The following is a 19,775-nucleotide window of genomic DNA, read 5'->3' as shown; positions in this document are numbered from 1 at the left end:
TTTCTTTTCCTGCTCTCTGGAATTGTGTACATAACTTATAGATGATCTCTTTCTTGAAATTTTGATAAGACTCTCCTGGAAAACCCATCGGCCCATCTCTTCTGTTGTTCTGTATTTCTGTGATTATATTAAACTATTTATCTTCTACTAGAAAATGTCTATTTCACCTAATTTTCAAGTTTAGTGGTCTATGTTGATTATAAATAATTCTCATATTTACCTACTTTTATAATGTTCTCTGGGGTTTTCACTTGTTTTTAAAAAATCCAGTTGAACATATGTCTAAAAAATGTTAGAATCTGCATATTTGCTGTTAGTAAATGTAGTGGGATTCTGTTTGCACATATGATGGGATATTTATATGAAATATAAGCCTTTGATCAAATGGTATGTTTGCCCATGGATAAAAGAAAGAAATATATTTGATGTTAGAGTTGAAAAATGAAAAGCTCTCAGCTCAAACTCAGGAGCAAAGAACAGTGGCTTAAGAAACAACAGAAAAGAAACAACTTTATTATTCATTGGAAAGTATTTAACCTACATTTTCCAGACAATTCTAGTAACTATATTGTTTTCATGACTTTCTGTTCTGTTATAATTTCAAATTTACAGAAAATCTTCAAGAATCAGTAAAGGAATTTTCAGATACCATCTATCACTATTATTATTCACTACTTGTTTACATTTTGCACTGTTTGCTTTACCATTCTCTCCTACTCTTCTAATAGCTCTGCATAAAAAGATTATAGATAGATGATAGATAGATGTTATATCTAAGTGATAACTCACTAAATTCTACTCCTAAAACCAATATTGCACTGAATGTTAACTAGAATTTAAATAAAAATTTGGAAAAAAGAAAAAGAAGTCTGCCCAGCTCTCTCAAGACTTGCTACTAATAGAATCTCAGTTAACTAACCATTCTAATGTCAATGCCACCTCATATTGCTGCCTTTTCATACTGAATCCCAGCATCCTTCCAAGTCAAGTCTCAGATCTGGAGTAGATATCTAAAGACAGGGCACAACTGTTTCTGAAGCCACACTCAAAATTATCTGTGTGTTGATAACAGAGTTGAACTATTAGTAATAGAAGTTGGTACCATGCAACAGAAAGAATTGAGTCTTGCCTGAAATATTAAAGAATTGTATTCATTTGGACAGAAAGTTAAATGAAAAAAAAAGTTGCATGTTGCCCTCCTCAAGCCACTGCCTCAAAACACATAATACAAAAATTCATTGCATGAAGGTTTGTACTTCCCTGGGATTTGACTATTTCAGTTTGCCTTTTCTTAAGGATGTCTCACCTTTCTCATCAGATACAGCATTTTGTAACAGAAGATGAAAATTACTGGCCTGGGGGAGATGGAAATCTATCATGAATTATAGCTGTTGCTACCAAATTCAGTATCCAGTAATGTCAAAGGATGACTTGTAGAGCTCTCCATTCTCTAAATGCAAGATACTCCAGTATATGAATGCTCTAGGACAGTGGAATAAGCTAGACTCAGCATCTGAATCTCCACCAGCATCACCTGATAGGCATTCGGCGTGGTCTGAATGTTTATGTCCTTTAAAAATTCATATACTGAAATATTAATGCCCAATGTGATAGTACTAGAAGGTGGAGCCTTTGGGAGGTTCTGAGGTCATGAGGGTGAAACCCTCATGAATAAGAATAGTACCCTTATAAAAACGACTCCAGAATAATCCCTGAGCCCTTCAGCCAAATGAGGATACAGTGAGAAATCTATGACTGAGAGGAGAGCCCTCACCTGACCATGCTGGCACTCTATTTGAATTTCCAGGATCCAGAACTGTGAGAAATAAATGTTTTCTTGTTTAAAAGCTACCCAGTCTGTGATGTTTTATTGTAACAGCCAGAATGGACTAAAATACCTTCTTCAGGGTAAAACTAAAGACTCCCAACATTAAGACACTTATTCAGAAAACAAAAAGGTAAATCTCTCCTATTTATGGAAATATGTGTAATTTAAAAATAACATTTCTAAACAAGGAGGTCTAAAAAAAGACTTAGGAGAATGTGAAGGTATACTGCTTAATTCCTTAGAAACTTATATTTTAAGAAAGATTTTTAAAGTTTATGTGTCTCACTTAAAAAAAAATAGACAATAACGGGACAATGATCCCAACAGTTTCCCATGATGAAGCCAGAGTATCACTGTTGGTATCAGAGACACTTTATAAAGAGGCTTTTCCCAAAGTCTTTCTTCTTGGACAATCTTTTGTTGCTTCAGGTTATTTTTCTGTGTGATGTAGTAATAATACTAAATTTGTAAGTCATTGTGAAGATTAAATGAGATTAAGTATATAAAGGATTTAATCTGCTAAAATTGTGTACCTAGCACATAACTACACACACACACACACACACACACACATGCAAACACACACACACACATTCATAAGGCTTACATTTCTTTGAGGTTCACCTGGGTGTGTTAAGTATATTTTCCAAAATTTACCTTACCGTGATTTCAATATGTCTATGGTCATGGAATTGTTTTTGTTTCTGGACTTTTTCCTTGATCACTCTAGGAAATGAATGCCAAGTAATCAATGCTTGTTTTAAATCTTGCCAGGTATTTTATAAATACTACCACAGGCAGGTAATAGATGATAAGCAGGGAGTCATTTTTGGGTAATTCTGAGCAGAGCTTGCTTAAATTTTTAAAGCTGTATCTGAAATTCTAGAGTATGTGTTATTAAACATGGGTCACCTTTTTTTTTTTTTTTTTTTTTTTGCTTAACCCAGTGTGTGAAATATTTAGACATTTGTTCAGGTATCTGAATTTGTCACTGGGACAGGAATTTGAAAGAATTTGTAAAAGTCAAATTCCTTTCTTAGTCACAATGACCTCTTAAGAATTCCATCATTATACCTCTTATGCTTTATTGCTGAGAAGAATGTGTTTGTGAATTTTTTCCAAATAACTAAAATGAATATGTCAAATATAATAAGATAACGACGTACATCTGCTAGAGTGGCATTTTGTGTCAAGAAGAACACACATATACACACAGACACAGTTATATTCCTCTTAACGTATTGGAATAACATGGTTTATTATTTAAGTTTCCTTAACACATCACATAGATTCAGTTAGATTTGTATTTATCTGTGTTTTATTTATCTTGTAAATATTTATTTTCGGAGGTCATTACAAACTGATGTTGAACTGTCCCTGATAAATAACCCAATTTTATTTTAAACTTATGATTCCAATGCTGGATTACTTGTTTTATGTTCCGCCACCAACCATATGTCACCCAGATTGCAAATTATTTAAAATTTGTTAACTGAATAAATTATATTGAATAAGTAAATTGAGGCAAGGAGAGATAAAAAAATCTGTCAGAATTTCATTTTAAAATAATATTAAAAAGAGACAACAGGAGAGTAATATGAGTACACGGATGTCACATGCTCAGGAGTTTCTAATTGTATATGGTTTCTCCTCAGCCTTTGATTTAAAAACTTGTGAGAAAAATAATAAAATAAATAAAATAAAATAAAATAAACTTGTGAGAATAATTTTGAAGTGTGAAATATAATAGATAAGTTACCCTTAAACTGTGTTTTCTCACTGGGTGCTAGCTCAGTGTACACCTATTGCCCTTCTTGACATTGGGCTTCCCTCGGCTTGTGTTCCTTCTCTGGTAGAAGAGTCCGTGGTTGATGGAGGCATTTGAGAAGGAATGGTGGGTAGGGAGGTTTAAAAAAGGAAGCTCAAAAGAAAACAAAAATAGGCACATTTTATAAATGAGGAGCAGTGAAACCAAACATAATCTCTTATTCTTTTTGGAATGATCTATTTTTCCTTTCCTCCGCACCTTCCCAATCTTAGTTCTCCAGTGTCCTAAGACCCCCTTGAGGACTCACTGCTGATCCCCCACCCCACCCTACTCCACTCTTGTGCACCTGCCACTGGTGTTCCAGAGTCACAACTTGAATGGGTTAAGAACTCAACCAACAGATCCATTCTTCCTTTATCTATTTGCATGTTTTAAGATCACTGACTCCATACTGAGGTTGTTCCAAAAATATAGCTTAATAGCCAAATGATCTGAACCACGTTCTCTTCCATAGCGTGTATCAAATTATAAAATATAATTTGGAAGATATTTTCCTTCCCACAAAATACTAGAAAGAGTTTAATGAGAACCCACCAACTTCCTCACCATTTCTCAAGTAGAAATAATACAATATTGCATCTCGGGTTTCAGCTGGTGGGAGAACAGTATTAGTAGTTCCTTCCAAATAGAGAGAGTCATGTTTCATATGCCAAAACACATTTTCAAAATCAGCCATCAATTCAGGGGTTGTTAAAGGGAAAATAACTGATGATGGAAAAGAGAAGTGTTTTAAGACTTCTACATGAAGAGAATTGTGCTAAAAATCCAAACTCTCATCTTTGCCACAGATTGTATGATTTAAGGCAAATCATGAAATTGTGAAACTTGAATTTCTCAATATAAAAGCAGTAGTGATACCATCAATGACCTTCCTTTAACATTAATAACCTATCATCCTACATCAAGTTACATTCTAATCTACCTCCAAAATTTCACTAAGGTATCTTTAAAGAATACCACTTATGTATTATAGGTTTTGAATATCTCAATATTTAAAAAGAAATCATGCTACTACCTGGACTTGTGCCAGGAATATGCATGTGCTCAGTGACTCTGGATTGTGGATTGCCGGCCGGATAAAGAGATGCAGCCACACACCCAAACTGCTCCAGAAAAGAAGGAGGTGAGGTGGGAGGAATATTAAAAATGTTTCAGGGACGGGGTGGTAAAGGAAGGCTACTTCATGAGTACAGTCAGTCAGACGGGACTTAAAATCAACTTGATTCTTTTGTTGCAAGCCCTGTGTGACCTGTTTCTCAAAAGTTTTAAACCTCTTTTTTAAAGAGTTTTCATTCTACAGTAGTATCTGCTCGTTGTTTAAAAAAGCAAGAAATTTGGAAGAGTAGACTAAGGAAAGTTCTCTGTTTGTGTTCCCTAAACCTCACTGCCCAGAGTTGCCTTTCTCAAGAGGATGATGTATACTTTTTGGTTTCTATGCAACACACACACTAATAGAAAGAGAAACAGTTTAATTTTAATGTGATTTATCACACTACAGAATATTTTGCAACTTGGTATTTTTTAAAGATATGTGTAAATAATCTCTAATGCCATATATAAATATAAATTAATAGCTACCTATTAATATTTTTCATGTCTTATGGAAAGTCTGTGATTTCAACCTTTTGGAATATGTTATGTTTGTGTTTATATTTATGTGTTTTCATACACGTCCATAATACTTAAATATATAAATTTTTTTGTATTTATATATAAAATTGTTATGAGTAATAGGAAAAGCCAATTTGTCCCCTTTATTATTGGTCAACTGGCTTCTCTTCCTCAACTTATATCCAGGGCTACACTGGTGGTGGTAGTAGGACTGTCCCCTAACAGAGGAAGTAAAGGTACAAGGATGGGTCAAGTTGGTATGTGAGGGCAACCCCAACAAGACTGCTGCTGCAATACTGTTCCAGTCAGTGGTGGCCATGAAGGATAGAGTTGAGTGAAATGCCCCCAGGCAGGAAAGCTTCTCACAGTGTGCCTAGGCATCTCATATAGGATGGATAATAAGGATATATATGGACTCATAAGACATTGCAAATGATTTGACTGATTGATCAGACACTTGGAAGATTTGGGACAAATATGTCTGGGCCAGGAGCATGTGGCTAATCTTCAAGACATAGGCTAAAAGTATGATGTTCTTTGCATCACATGTTAATTTTCACCCATGACCAGTCACTGTTAAATAGGTACTAACAACCAATAGACAGTAGGGCTCGGCCAGTTTACATCAGTCATCCTCTGTCTCTCACTATCCCAGTGCTGATCCCCAGTGAGTGAATAGAAGCCATGATGGCAGAAATGGAAGCTATGCATCAATCCAGGAGAATGGGGTCCCATTCATCAAAGCTTTTCTTGTTATTGCTTCTTCAAAATCCTCAACCTTCCTTCCAAACCCTTATATGCCTGTATATGGTATCACACATCTAGGACACTAATTAGCCAGTTAGTTGTAAGTTGATCAATCTGACCCCTTCCACTCTGGAAGGAGCAACTTATCTAGACTGGAATTGACACACATTCTGGAAATGAGTTTGCCTCTCCTTCCCGCAGGTCTTCATCCAGTCCCACTATGTTAGGATTTACAAGGTATTCAGTCCACTGGCACATGATCCTGTAGAATATATATGGCATCACACCAAAAAAAAAAACCCACTTTCTGGCAAAGGAGGTGCAACAGTGAGCACATAACACTAGAACACAGTTCTTCACTTTCAAAGACACTGTTGGGCAATTTGTATGTCTTTTCTGTGAAAATTTTGGCTCAATGAGGTTAGAGGTCCTGGTTTCCAGAGAGGAAATGCTTTTACTAGGGGAAACAGCAAAGGTCTCATAAACTTTAAACTATGTTTCTAATCCGTTCACTTCCGAACCCCCAAGACAAGAGATCAGCTGTCAAAAAAAGGAGGCTCCATCCCAACAGAGGTTATTTACTCATCAGAAATAAGTAAAGCTGCTGTTTCACAATGATGACAAAGAAGAACATGTCGGCTCCCAAATAATACATTAGTTTGACTCATGATAATCCTTTGCTTCATTTTAGCAGAAGATGAGCATGTGAGGCTGCATCAGCCTAACAGCAGAGTGATCAGTGGCTCAGACTCCTTACGGAAGAGGATTGGGATAACTCTTATGTATATAAGTCACCTCCATCAGCAGAGATGCTAGGCAAAGATTAGGGGAATATAAAATGGGTAGTAGACATGGGAGATAATGAGTATCAATTGCAATCTATGCACCAGATGCAGCATCAAAGATATAATTTCTCCCACTAACCTTACCCCTCTCAGTTTCCCTGGGAAAAAGGACCCCCCAGATCCTGAAAGAACTGTTGCCACACGGGATGATCTTAACTCTTCATGGCAAGTCGATCTCCTGCACATGCAGGTTACTGAACAGTAAGACCTTTTGCTCTGCCATCTTATATTATGAACACACATATAATAAGCTGAATGATATCGCCTCCAAAAGGTATGTCCCTGTCCTAATCCCTACAATCTAGTATTATCGTTTAGTATTATCGTCTTAATAAATATATATTAAGTAAAGCAGATTGCCCTCTTTAAGGTGGGTGGGCCTTGTCTGATCAGTTGAAGGTCTTAAGAGGTAAAACAGCTGACCTCTTCAGACCAAGAGAGAATTCTCCAGCAGACTACTTTTGCACTCCTTCTGCAACATCAAGTCTTCCTGGTTCTACAGCAGCCCACCTTTGGACTCAAATTGGAACATCAGCTTTCCTGAGCCTCCAGCAACCTGGCTTACCCTACACATTTCAGAATTGCCACCCCACATAAGCATGAGTCAATTTCTTATAACAGATTATGTATGTAGATATATAGATCTAATCTCCTGTTTGTTTCATTTCCCTGGCAAATCCTAATAAAATTACCTTATACAGTAAAAGAATAAATATCACTCTATATAGCAAAGGATGTGATTAAGTCAAGGATTTCGAGTGGAGGATTTATCCTGGATTATCTGCACCAGCTCTAAATCCAATGACAAATGTCCTAATAAGAGTAAGACAGAGGGAAATTTAACACAAAGCAGAGGAGGAGGCAGTATGAATGCAGAGGCAGAGACTGGAGCAATATAGCCACATGTCAGGGACTGTTGACAGCTGCTGAAACTGGAAGCAGCAACAGGACTATGAGCAAAGAAATCTGTTTTTTTAAACCACCCTAAGCTGTGGAGCCATATAAATGTTGCTTAAGCCTCAAAACGTGGTAGTATTGATTCAGATTTCTTTCATGATCAAACGCAGTACCTGTCCTCTGAAGACCACACATACTGGTTTGGGATAAATTCTCATAACAGGGGGCACCTGGGTGGCTCAGTCAGTTAAGCGTCTGCCTTTAGGTCAGGTCATTGTCTCATGGTGCTGGGATCCAGCCCCGCCTGGGGCACCCAGCTCAGCAGGGAGTCTGCTTCTCCCTCTCCTCCTCACTCGTGCTCTCTCTCACTATCTCTGTCTCATGTCTCTCTAAAACAAATAAATCAGTCTTAAAAAAAAATTCTCATAATGGTTAGCCACACTGCTCCTGAAACCCCTGAGCCTCTCTGACATTCAGGCTCATTTTCCTAGACTTGTTACTCCACTGCAGTGACACTTTGAGTTTCTCTTTCAGGGCTCCCACTGTCCCTCCTCAAAAGTGGTCACCTTTCCAGACCACTCAGGTACCTCCCAAATGCTTTTGTCTCAAAATGGACATAGTAATGCACAGGATCTCGTTCTTTCTCCAGCACCTAGATTTGGTATGTGTTGGCGCTATCCTGCCTAGAACAACTTGCCAAAAATACTACAGTTCAAGAGCCTGGCCAGCTGAAACAACTCTATACTTACCTTACAGCTATTCTTACAGCATCATCTTGGCAATTTGTTGGAAATGCAAATATTTGGGCCCCTCCCCAGAACTAGTAAGTCAGAAACTCTGACCTAGCGAACTGTGTTTCAACAAGCCCTCCAATGATCTTGTGATGATACTCTGGTTTAGATGGCTATTGAATAATATATTTATGACAAATTCATGTTCGGATGACAACTTCTATGGCTTTTTATAAAGTAAACAATAACAACAGAAAACATTTCTTCTTGGGCAAGCATAATTGCTAGCAGAAACAGGAAGTAAGGGGATCCCTGGGTGACGTAGCGGTTTGGCACCTGCCTTTGGCTCAGGCCGTGATCCTGGAGACCCGGGATCGAGTCCCACGTCGGGCTCCCAGTGCATGGAGCCTGCTTCTCCCTCTGCCTGTGTCTCTGCCTCTCTCTCGCTCTCTCTCTCTGTGACTATCATAAATAAAAAAAAAATAAAAAAAAAAGAAACAGGAAGAGGCAAGAGAAAAAAAAAAAAGAAAGGAAATCACAGGGATTATGACCATGTATGATTCATTATCTACTTGACAGATTTGACTAGAATTAAGTTTTATATTGTGGGTAGATATTGAGAAAAGCCTCACTGGGTAGATACTGTTCCCATAACCCTCCTTTTTAACACATTATTCTTAACCTTTCTTACTCAAAATCCAAGAAAATAACTGCATTTAGAATGGTCAAAAAATTGTATGTATCAGCACAGTCACTAAGATTTAGACAGCCCTGATTTAGATCTCAATTCAACCACTTACTTGTCTAATAATCTCAGGCATGGCTCTTAATAAGTTCCAGTTCTTAGAAATAATAAAATGGGTTAATGATATCTATCTTATTGAGTTGCAGATTCTGAAACAAAATCATGAATGGAGAGAATAAGAATATGTAGCATATAATAAGCACTCAGTAAATTATGGCATTATTTATTTTGAACATCAAAACAGCCCCCTCTCTTTTTCTTTCTTCAAGGTCTATATTTCCTAACGATTGAAATCTCTCCCATTTTTCTGTTTTATTATTGTCAAATACAGAGAACATAAATATATGAGATGGCTGGGGAGACTTGGCAGTCTTTTCATATTTACTTGGTGTGTTAGATGCAAATCCAATTTGTGGTTATCTCACTAAGAATATGATTTGTTATCTGAGTGAGTCTGTGCCAGTGGATCAGGCTGGCTGAAGGTGTTTCTATAAAGCTGGATGTCTTATGCATGATTTACTTCATTTAACCTTGCTTTGGAGCCCATTTATGTTTCTACATTTGTTTGTCATTGTTATTGTGGCTGTGATTGTTAAAATTTTCTTGGCTATGCATGCACAAGTGCTTTGGGGTCCTTTTAGGAACTTTAGGTCCAGGCAACCATGTATGCTAAGCCTAAGAGTTCACAGAGGCAATCAAAGTTAGAATAGAAATATGGTAGGAAAAGACAAATGAATGGAATAAAATGATACAGAAAAAATGGTTAAGATTTGAATTCAGTTGACTTCACTGAAAAGTACTTGAATATATTCATGTCATGAAATATCATAGATGAGATATCTTGGTCACTTGGAGATCTTTGAAAAATACAGTAAACTCATCCTCTTGAGGTTTTACCTTTGTGTGAAAAATGAATGAGTCTTGTGTAGAGAATTTTAGTTAGATTAATTACAATTGCAAAGTGTAGATAATAAAATATGCAAACTTTATTTTAATTATTTTATTGCCACATGTTAATCTAGTTTGAATACTTCATTGCCAGGATTCCAAGACAACTGATGTGCAATCCTTTCTGTAAAAGGGAAATGACTTAACATGTTCTGCTCAAGTAGCTTAAATTGCTCCTTATTCACTATGGAACGAAAAATTGAACCTAAGTCCATTCATCGAACATTCTGGCCCCTCACAATCTTGGCATAACCCATTCATTCACTAGTATTTACTAAGTGCCTAATATGTAGCATTGGGAGTATGGCAGTGATTAAAACACACATACACCCCAATTCCTTTCAGGATATTATTTTGTTAATCACCTTCCTTTCTCCAAGGAGTGTCAGTTCCTGAGGACCACAGGGTATTTTATTTTATTTTATTTTATTTTATTTTATTTTATTTTATTTTATTTTATTATTTTATTATTTTATTTTATTTTATTTATTTTATTTTTTATTTTATTTATTTTATTTTATTTTATTTTAATTTTATTTTATTATTATTTACTACAAGGTATTTTAATGCTTTTTTCTTTTTCTTCTTTTTTTTTTTTAAGTAGGCTCCACATTGGGCCTACTTTAGAAGCCTCAATGTGGGACTTGAACTCATGACTCTGAGATCAAAACCTGACCTGATATCAAGAATTGGATGGATGCTTAACAGACTGAGGCACCCAGGCACCCCTATTCTAATACTTTTTTGTGTCTATCCAGAGCTTCTAATGTGGTGCTCCATAATGAGTACTCTCAATTTTTTTGAATAAATAAGTTCCATAGAAATGTTAATTCTTGGGGCTAGATAAAGCCTCAGAGCCTTTATCTGTGTTGTGGTACAAGAGTTCCATCATATAATACTTTTGGGAACTACCGCAAAATATTTCTCTTCTCTTGGAGACACATATGCACATTAATGTACTCAAGATCCTTAGAATTCCTACTACCAAGAAGTTTCTAGCATTTCCTAAACAATTTTCATCACATAACTTTATTCTTTTGGGAAACACTTATTAATATTCATTAATTCCTTGGTACATATTTTAATGAATATGGATATAAAAATATTTTCTTGCTTTTAACTCTAAGACAAATACATCCTGTTAAACAACTAACTAGGTTTAAAAAATAACACCTGATCAAATGCCTTCAAATGCCTTGGTACATTTGAAATCTGTATAAGAACAGTAATGTGTTATTCGATGACTTTATAGACAAGAGGTTAATGGAGCTTCATCCCTTTTTTGTTCACATTCTAATTAATATTTTACTTGACTTGAAACCAGGCAAGGAAGTAGTCATGGGGTAATCTCCCAGCTCCAAATTCCTTTCATTTGTTCTTTGGCTCAACAGTTTGATCAGCTCCCTCTTGACTATTCTCTTTTATATTAGGAAGAACTCAGTCTTCTCTTTATGGACCCGTGTTATGTGGCATTTCACCACCTCCCCAGTGCAAACTTTAACTTATAATGGATCAAGTGCTTATAAAGCAAAGCAGATTTAACACTTCTCAGATTACAAATGCAGGACTATAAATGTAAAACAGCCCAGTATGTAGAAAGTTTATGTCATAATTAGGAATGGAGAGCAAAGCCTTTATAAACCTATTCTCAATTATCTACAATTCCTTCAAAGCAGAAATCTGGAGCCAGGCTTGGCAGAGCATTTTTCTAGCCAAATGATTATCAATATACACCTGCACTGTTAAAAGATGGCGTCCCTAAATAGCCCATTTTCTTCTCCCTCTCCATTTGGTACACCAGATGTTTTGGCTTTTTATTTGTGGAAGAATGCATTGAGTTCCCATATGTCCTTTTAAAAAAATCATAGCTTTTAAAAATAAAGCTCCCTTCCTAAATGGCAGTGGGCCATAGATAAAGACCAACATGTGTTGTAACTCACAATGTCTGTTGCTGCGGTTACATTTTTTATGATTTATTTGTAAAGTACTTAATAGATACATTCTTGATTTTCTCTTTGACTTTAAAGGAAAGTTAGGTTAGTGCTGTTCTTTTAATTTTGTAAAAAAAATGGAGAATAGCAAGCAAAAGAAGTAGAATAACTTAACTTTGGTCAATCAACTGGTCAATGACAAAGCTGAAATTAGAACTCCAAATTCTCTAGTGTTCTCCCTACATCCATTTCACTTCACTTAAGCAATACAGGTCCTGACTCACTCTGCTTTCCATTCCCTACCCTCACCAGTCTGATATGCCCAAATGTACAATTACTGTAAACATGCTTGCCTCACTCAGTGAACTAATCTCTTTTTTCAACTGAAGAATCTCTTGTATGAGAATATTTTGTTCCTGTTTCAACAGGTCCTCATCACATAAGCTTAGCAAAGCTACTTAGAAGCATATATCTTCATTTCTCCTAAATTTTGACTACATTTCATCTTTATCTTACTTAGAGCTTTTATCTCAGAGTAAAGCTATTAACTCGTAACTCTTCCCTTTCATACTAAATTCCCTAATAACACAATTCGAATATCATCAGCCTTTTTTGACTTTTCTCAAAGTTAATATTGTGCTTTGGGTGTAGTTACAATTTAATATTTATTTGTTGCAAAGCAAAGAAATCCAGTATCACCATGTTACCATTTACAAAATTAATAACATTTGAAGACACTATCTAATGTAATTAGATAAGGAAACGAAGTGACATATATAAGTGTAAAAGTAGAGGCAAAACTATTATTGTTATTATTCAGATTATATTATGAACAACAACAGCGAAACAGCAGAAGAGGCAACTGAGAAATTGAAAGAGAAAAATGGATCTAATATGGTTAAAAGTTAATTTGAAAAATCAATAGCTTTCTTATAATAAATCCAACAGTTAAAAATACAATGAGCAAAAAACTATAATTATAAAATATTAGCAAATATGGCAATATTATCAAAATATTAATAATCACTATGTTATAAAATATTTGTGAGAACATGGAAGGACCTGGAAAGTACTATGTTAAGTGAAATACACCAGGAAGAGAAAGAAAAATATTGTATGATCTCATTTATATGTGGAACCTAAAAAGTTGAACTTATAGAGACAGAGTAGAATGATGGTTGCTAAGGGCTGGAGGGTATGGGAAAATAGGAAATTGTGAGTTAGAGGTAAAAAACTTTCATTTTCAAGATGTGTAAGTTTTGTAGATCTAACATACAGCATGGTGACTATAGTTAGTAATATTGTGTTGTGTACTTGAAATTTGTTAATAAAATAGATATGTGTTCTTACCGGAAAAAATAGGTAACTTTGTGAGGTGATGGATATGTTAATTAACTTGATTGTGGTAACAATTCCATAATGTATACACATATACATTCATCAAATTGTATACCTTAAATATATACAATTTTATTTGTCAGTTATACCTCAATAAAGCTGCAAAAAAAGAACTATAATAGGGAAGCCTGGGTGCTCAGTGGTTGAGCATCTGCCTTTGGCGTAGGGTGTGATCCTGGAGTTCTGGGATCGAGTCCCACATCAGGCTTCTGCAAGGAGTCTGCTTCTCCCTCTGCCTATGTCTCTGCCTCTGTGTGTGTGTGTGTCTCTCATAAATAAATAAGAGCTATAATCTTTATAGAAAAAAGAACTGTAATGGAAGAAAATATTCAGTTTATAATAGCAAAAATTAAGTGCCTTGATATAAATGTAACAAATATGTAAAATTTATATATGAAGAATCCTTATAATTTTTGGAAGACATTTAAAAATTTTGAATGAATAAAATATCAGTTTCACCTTATGAAGCAAGACTAAATTATAACACAAATGGTTTCCCTAAATTAATCTACACAGGTAATAAAATCAGTAAAAATAACAAAATAATTATTTTGGCATGACTTTAGCTATTCTAGAAAAATATTAAAAATTGACAATATAAAATTTTCCAGGGAAGCTCTGGAGAAAAAAGGCATAACAAACAATGATAAATGTTTAGTAAGGAATAGATCAATAGAATATAGTGGAATAGAATATGGTAGAATAGAACTCTAACAATAGACTCCAATAAATATAATAATTTATGATAAAGGTGATATTCACATTTTAGGGAAAAGATATATCATTGCATTGTATATCATGTATCATTACATGTGCTGGATGTCCACCCTTAAAAGAAATACAGATCACTTTCTCATTACTCACTCAAAGTAGATTAATAATTTAAACATAACAATAAAACCAGAAATAAAACCCATCAAATAAAAAGTGGAAATTCTTTTTTTCTTAAGATTTTATTTATTTATTCATGAGAGACACAGAGAGAGAGGCAGAGACACAGGCAGAGGGAGAAGCAGGCTCCATGCAGGGAGCCCGATGCAGGACTTGATCCCAGGATCCTGTGACCATGACCTGAACCAAAGGCAGAAGCCCAACCACTGAGCCAACCAGGCATCCCAAATGTGGAAATTCTTTACAATTTTAAAGATGCAAAATCCTTTGTATGAATGACACAAAATCTTGAAACTATTTTTTTAATGTTTTAAAATTTGAATAGATGAAAATGTATTAAAAATCTGCAGTGGAAAAAGCATACAAGGTCAAAATCACAGAGTATCCTGGGGACAATACTTGCACAACAATGAAAAGCTATAGTTATTTGAACACATGGAACATCCCTCCGTATCAATGAAACATCAATTTTTAAAGGGAAATAATTGGCAAAAGCCACAAACAGGTAGTTCAGAAGAATGAGTACAAATAGTGTGGAAAGATGTTCAACTTCATGTGCAACAAAAGAAAGGCATATTGAAATGTTAAATCATTAAGAGACGTAAATTTTCTTCCATCAGATCCACGATGATCTAAAAGTCTGACCACACTATGAAAACAAGCCACGGTGAGCATTCCCGGTGGAACTCTTAATCTGTACCTTTTTTAGCAGAAAAAAAGGTGCACAGCATTGTGAGTAATTTGCAGGGAGGAAAAGCTATTTCCATGACATATGTGACTGCATATATAAAATATCTGTAAAAAATGCACAAGAAGGAAACAACTGGGGCTGTTCGGAGTAAGGAAAAGTGGGTATTTGAGGCATATGAATATGATCAAGACTTCCCTTTCACTATACTTAACCCTTAGCGTTTGTTAAAATTTTTACCTCAAACTAAAATTTTAATTAAGTGTTGAGGTGCAAATACAGAACTATTTTGAGGATAACAGATTTGACCAGGGTGCATAACTATCTTGCCACCAGGACTCAGAAGAGCTCAAGATACAAACATGAGAATGAAATATTCAGAACTCCACGAATTAGTTTTCATTTTCTTGATCTTAAATTGGAGTTGAATGGATTCAGGAAAGTTAAATACATCTGAAAGTCAGCAAATACTGTCTTTGTGCTTAAAAATCCCCAGCTATTTAAAAACATTTCTTATAAGATCATGAGTAGATTTTTTTTAGGCTCAGACCACAGTGTCTTTTCTGAGCTATCTTTTGATGCTGAAAAACTGCTCTGTACATGTAGCAGTTATAGTTCTTTCACTGAAAAGATATGTTGCAAACAAAATAGACAACGATAAAAATTTGTCATGATTCTGATTTAAAATAACTAAATAAAATCTTACACTTGAAGTTTAGGAAATTTATGAACAAGGAAGGAATAAATTCCTAATAAGCTGAAATTGATTTGTGCCCCACTGAAAACTGAACTTTTCTTATATATATATATATATATATATATATATATATATTATATATATATATAATTAGATATGATAATTCAGAATATATTTTTTTCCTTTTGTGGCCCAATGGAATCTAGGTTGCTGCTGAGATGTTTTTCCTGTTGCTATGCAAATAAATTATTTTATAATGACTATGAATGGAGATGGAAGAAAATATATCCCAATATTTTCTGGCTCCTAAATAAAAGTATTTATCTGTAGGCCTAAGAGTCTTCTATCTTATAGCTAACTGACAATTATATGATTTGTGAGAATACATGCTCTCTCTGGTATACTCATTATGCTAGCTTCATATGACCTTTACAATCCATAATTAAAAATGGAATTTAGTGAGGGGCACCTGGGTGGCTTAGTCAGTTAAGCATCTGCCTTTGGCTCAGGTCATGATCCTGGGGTCCTAGGATGCAGCTCCCTGCTCAGTAAGCAGTCTGCTTCTCCCTCTCCTTCTGTCCTTCCTTCCCCCACCCCGACTCCAGCTCATGCTAGCTCTCTCTCAAACAAAATCTTTTTTTAAAAAAATGGAATTTATCAGAACCACTAAAACTGAAAAGACCCTTGAAGTGTAAAAGGGCAACAATTTAGACCACTTATTTTACTAAAGAGAAATTTGAGACACAGAGTTAAAACTATTGGTTAAGTTCTCCCAAATGGCTATTGGAAGAGCTGGGTCTAATATGTAATTATATACATCACTAGTTGAAATGATGAGTTATTTCCAACCGGTGAGCTACATAATTCCCAAAAGTGTGTGCTTTCATAGGGGGAAGCGAAAAGAAGAAAGTGTTAAGATTGAGTATGAGTTACACTAGTAAAGAGAGGGAGAAAAAGAAATTCCTGGGAGAAGTAAAACATTTGCAAAAGCCTGACTTGCAGAGGGATCATGGCCATGATTTGGGCTGAGTAACTCTTCCTGACCCTTGGCACGGTAGTCAATGTAAAGAGCTGGAATTATATCTTAAAAGCAATGATAAGCCACTTGAAAATACTGGCCAAATCAGATTTGCACTGATCTGCCAGATAAAGACTCTTTTGGCTTCTGTAAAGAGAATAAATTAAAAGTGAAGAAGAATTGATGATAGTCTTTGACACAACTGATAGCTCTTAAGTTTGTTGCCTAAGTAAAATGGGTGTACGGCCTACAGTGAATTTAGCACTAATATCTTTTGGAGGCTTATGGGCTTTTGTTCACAGTAGGATTCCTTTTCCTTGTGGACCCCTGGTGATGGCAGATGGAATGAATAAAGCAGTGAGCAGAAGAACAGGAGCCATAGGGCCATTGTTAAGGGTAAGAAATAGAAGGATATTGCTAGTAATTCTCAGCACGCTGCATGTCCATGCTTTCCATCATCTTGAAGTGGTTGGATGAGGACCTCCTTGGGTCCCTCTAATGGAAACCCAGAAGGAGAGCATGCCTTAGCTCTGTAACTCCAGGGAGTAGGAAAGGACTTTTGGCCATTTAGGGAATTTCCTTTTTCATATTCTTCTTTATTATAAATATAACAGAAGCATATTCACTAGCCTTGCCAGTATTTGTCAAAGAATGGAGAAAGCTCATTCATATACTTTTGAGGATACACAGGATCAGTTGCTGACACAGGGTTTAAGTGTTAGGGTTAACTGAGCCAGTGGTGATAACGATAGTTTATACTTACCTAGCCTTTATAATTCATCAAGCACTTTCATTAAAAATCATTTTTTATTAATAAGGGACATGATTATCCCTTCTTGTACTTTTGTACTTAAAATAAATGTTGACTAATCTGATGTTCACATTCCTCCACTGCCCACTCTCTGTATATCTGTGCGTGTGTGTGTATGTGCACATGTGTGTAAGGAGAGAAAAGACTAAAATACCATGTTTAATTCTAGTTATTTATAATATTTTCTCTAATCACAATTTTGATACTACTTCACTGATTTTTGTCACCACAAATCACTCCACTTAACCCAAGTATTAAAAAAATGGCTCTCCCTTGCCTTAGAAGTTTTTACTGTTACAATATTCAACTATAATTATGCTGTTTGCTATATCATCTTATGCTATTTTATAACAGTCTGGGACTTGACTGATGAAGTATTTCCCTTATTCAATCAAACTGAAATTTTCTAATCCAAGATGAGCTAATTAATCTTTTCAGACCTTTATTCTAATCATAAGTCTAATCATAAATCCATAAGAGAACTAGGATATCCTACAATCAAAAGCAGACCTCTAAAATATACTCAATGTTTGATGATTCAAGATGGCAGTGTAGCAAGATGGCAGTGTAGGAAGTTACATCCTCCCAGGGATACAACAAATCTATAGTGACATATGAAATAACTCCCTCTGAAAAAGACCAAAAACTAGCTGAACAGCTACCCCACAACAAAGGATAAAATGGCTACATCAAGATGGATAAGAGAGGCAAAGAGACGGTCTTACCAAAAATACCACCTGAGGCATGGTGACCCACAAACAGGAGGGATCTCACAAAGTAGGAGCTTAGGAGTATTTTATTCCCCACATCAGACACCTCAACTATTGAAACTTACACCAGAGAGATGATTCCCCAGCATGTCTGCCTTTGAAAACCAATGTTGCTTACATCCAGGAGAACCATAGAGCCGTAAGGAGCAGAGATTCCACTCTTAAATGGTTTGCACACAGACTCACTTACCCTTTGACCCAGTACAAAAGCAGTGGTTTGAAAAGTATATATATCTCATATGAAGAAGCCCCATTTGCTAATCTCACAGCATTCTGCCAGAGAGACAGGTGCCTGTTAGAGCTTTCTTTGGGGATGGAGACTCTAGTGGATGCCATTTTTATCTTCTTCCTCTATATTACCTGGACCAAAGTACACAAGCACCATTTTTGCAGTCTGTCTTTCTTATCTGCCAATGATTGTGGGTGCACAACACTTTTGCAGGACACCCACAGCGTTGCCCCATCCTACTTCCTGTGGTCTCATCAAAGGTAGCAGGCATGTGAAACCCATTCAGGGGATGCCCCTTGAATGCCTTGCAATGGAGGCCAGAGATGATTTCATTTCTGGGCCTCAAAAGTCTGAAACAACCAGAGAATAATAGTTCTTAATAGGCTACTACCAAAAGGGCACTGAACAGACAAAACAAAATATGTCCCAATCTTCCGGTGAAACAGGCCTGTTAAATTATTTGTACCACAGCTTCTGCCTAAGGGGCATGTTTCAGGATTGATTACCACACATCTAGAGCCTCTGGAAGTGCTCTAAGGTAATGTAGGCTGGGTAAATCTTTGCACTCTCCTTTGACCTTGCTACAGCTTTCCAGTATCTCTCAGAAAGGTGTTCATACACTCATCCGGAGTCCTAATTTTTGCAGTTGTCACTAAAAGAACACGTCCAGATGACCTGGACTGGAGACCAGCATGGTTTAGGATTGCAGTCCCACGGAATTATTTATTTGCATATCTTTAAAGCTATTACCTTAAGGTTTAGCTTCCAACTAGCCTAAAACTAGGGGCTGACTGAGATCCTTCCCTCTGAAAACATGCAAAGGACCTGGTACTCCCTTGACAAGTGGGACCTGCCGAAAACAAATCACACTGCTGAGACAATCACAAAGGTCCAAGAGACAACCAAGAGATAGGGCAAGGTTAAATGGTAAGTTTCATCTTCTCACAAGGGCACGCCTTCAACTCTCAAAACGAAGGCTATACTGCCTAACACATAGAAACAAACAGAAAGTCAGGAAAAATTAGAATACAGAGCAATATATTTCAAACATATTTTATTTTTATAATTAAAAATGTCAAAAGTTAAAGAAAAAGAGACTCTTAAAAGCAGCAAGACAAAAACAAATTATTATGTGCAAGGGGAACTTTATAGGGCCATCAAC

The sequence above is a fragment of the Nyctereutes procyonoides genome, unplaced genomic scaffold (assembly GCF_905146905.1).
Source record: "Nyctereutes procyonoides isolate TBG_1078 unplaced genomic scaffold, NYPRO_anot_genome, whole genome shotgun sequence".
Lineage (NCBI taxonomy): Eukaryota > Metazoa > Chordata > Mammalia > Carnivora > Canidae > Nyctereutes > Nyctereutes procyonoides.
Note: the sequence above shows the minus strand (reverse complement) of the source record.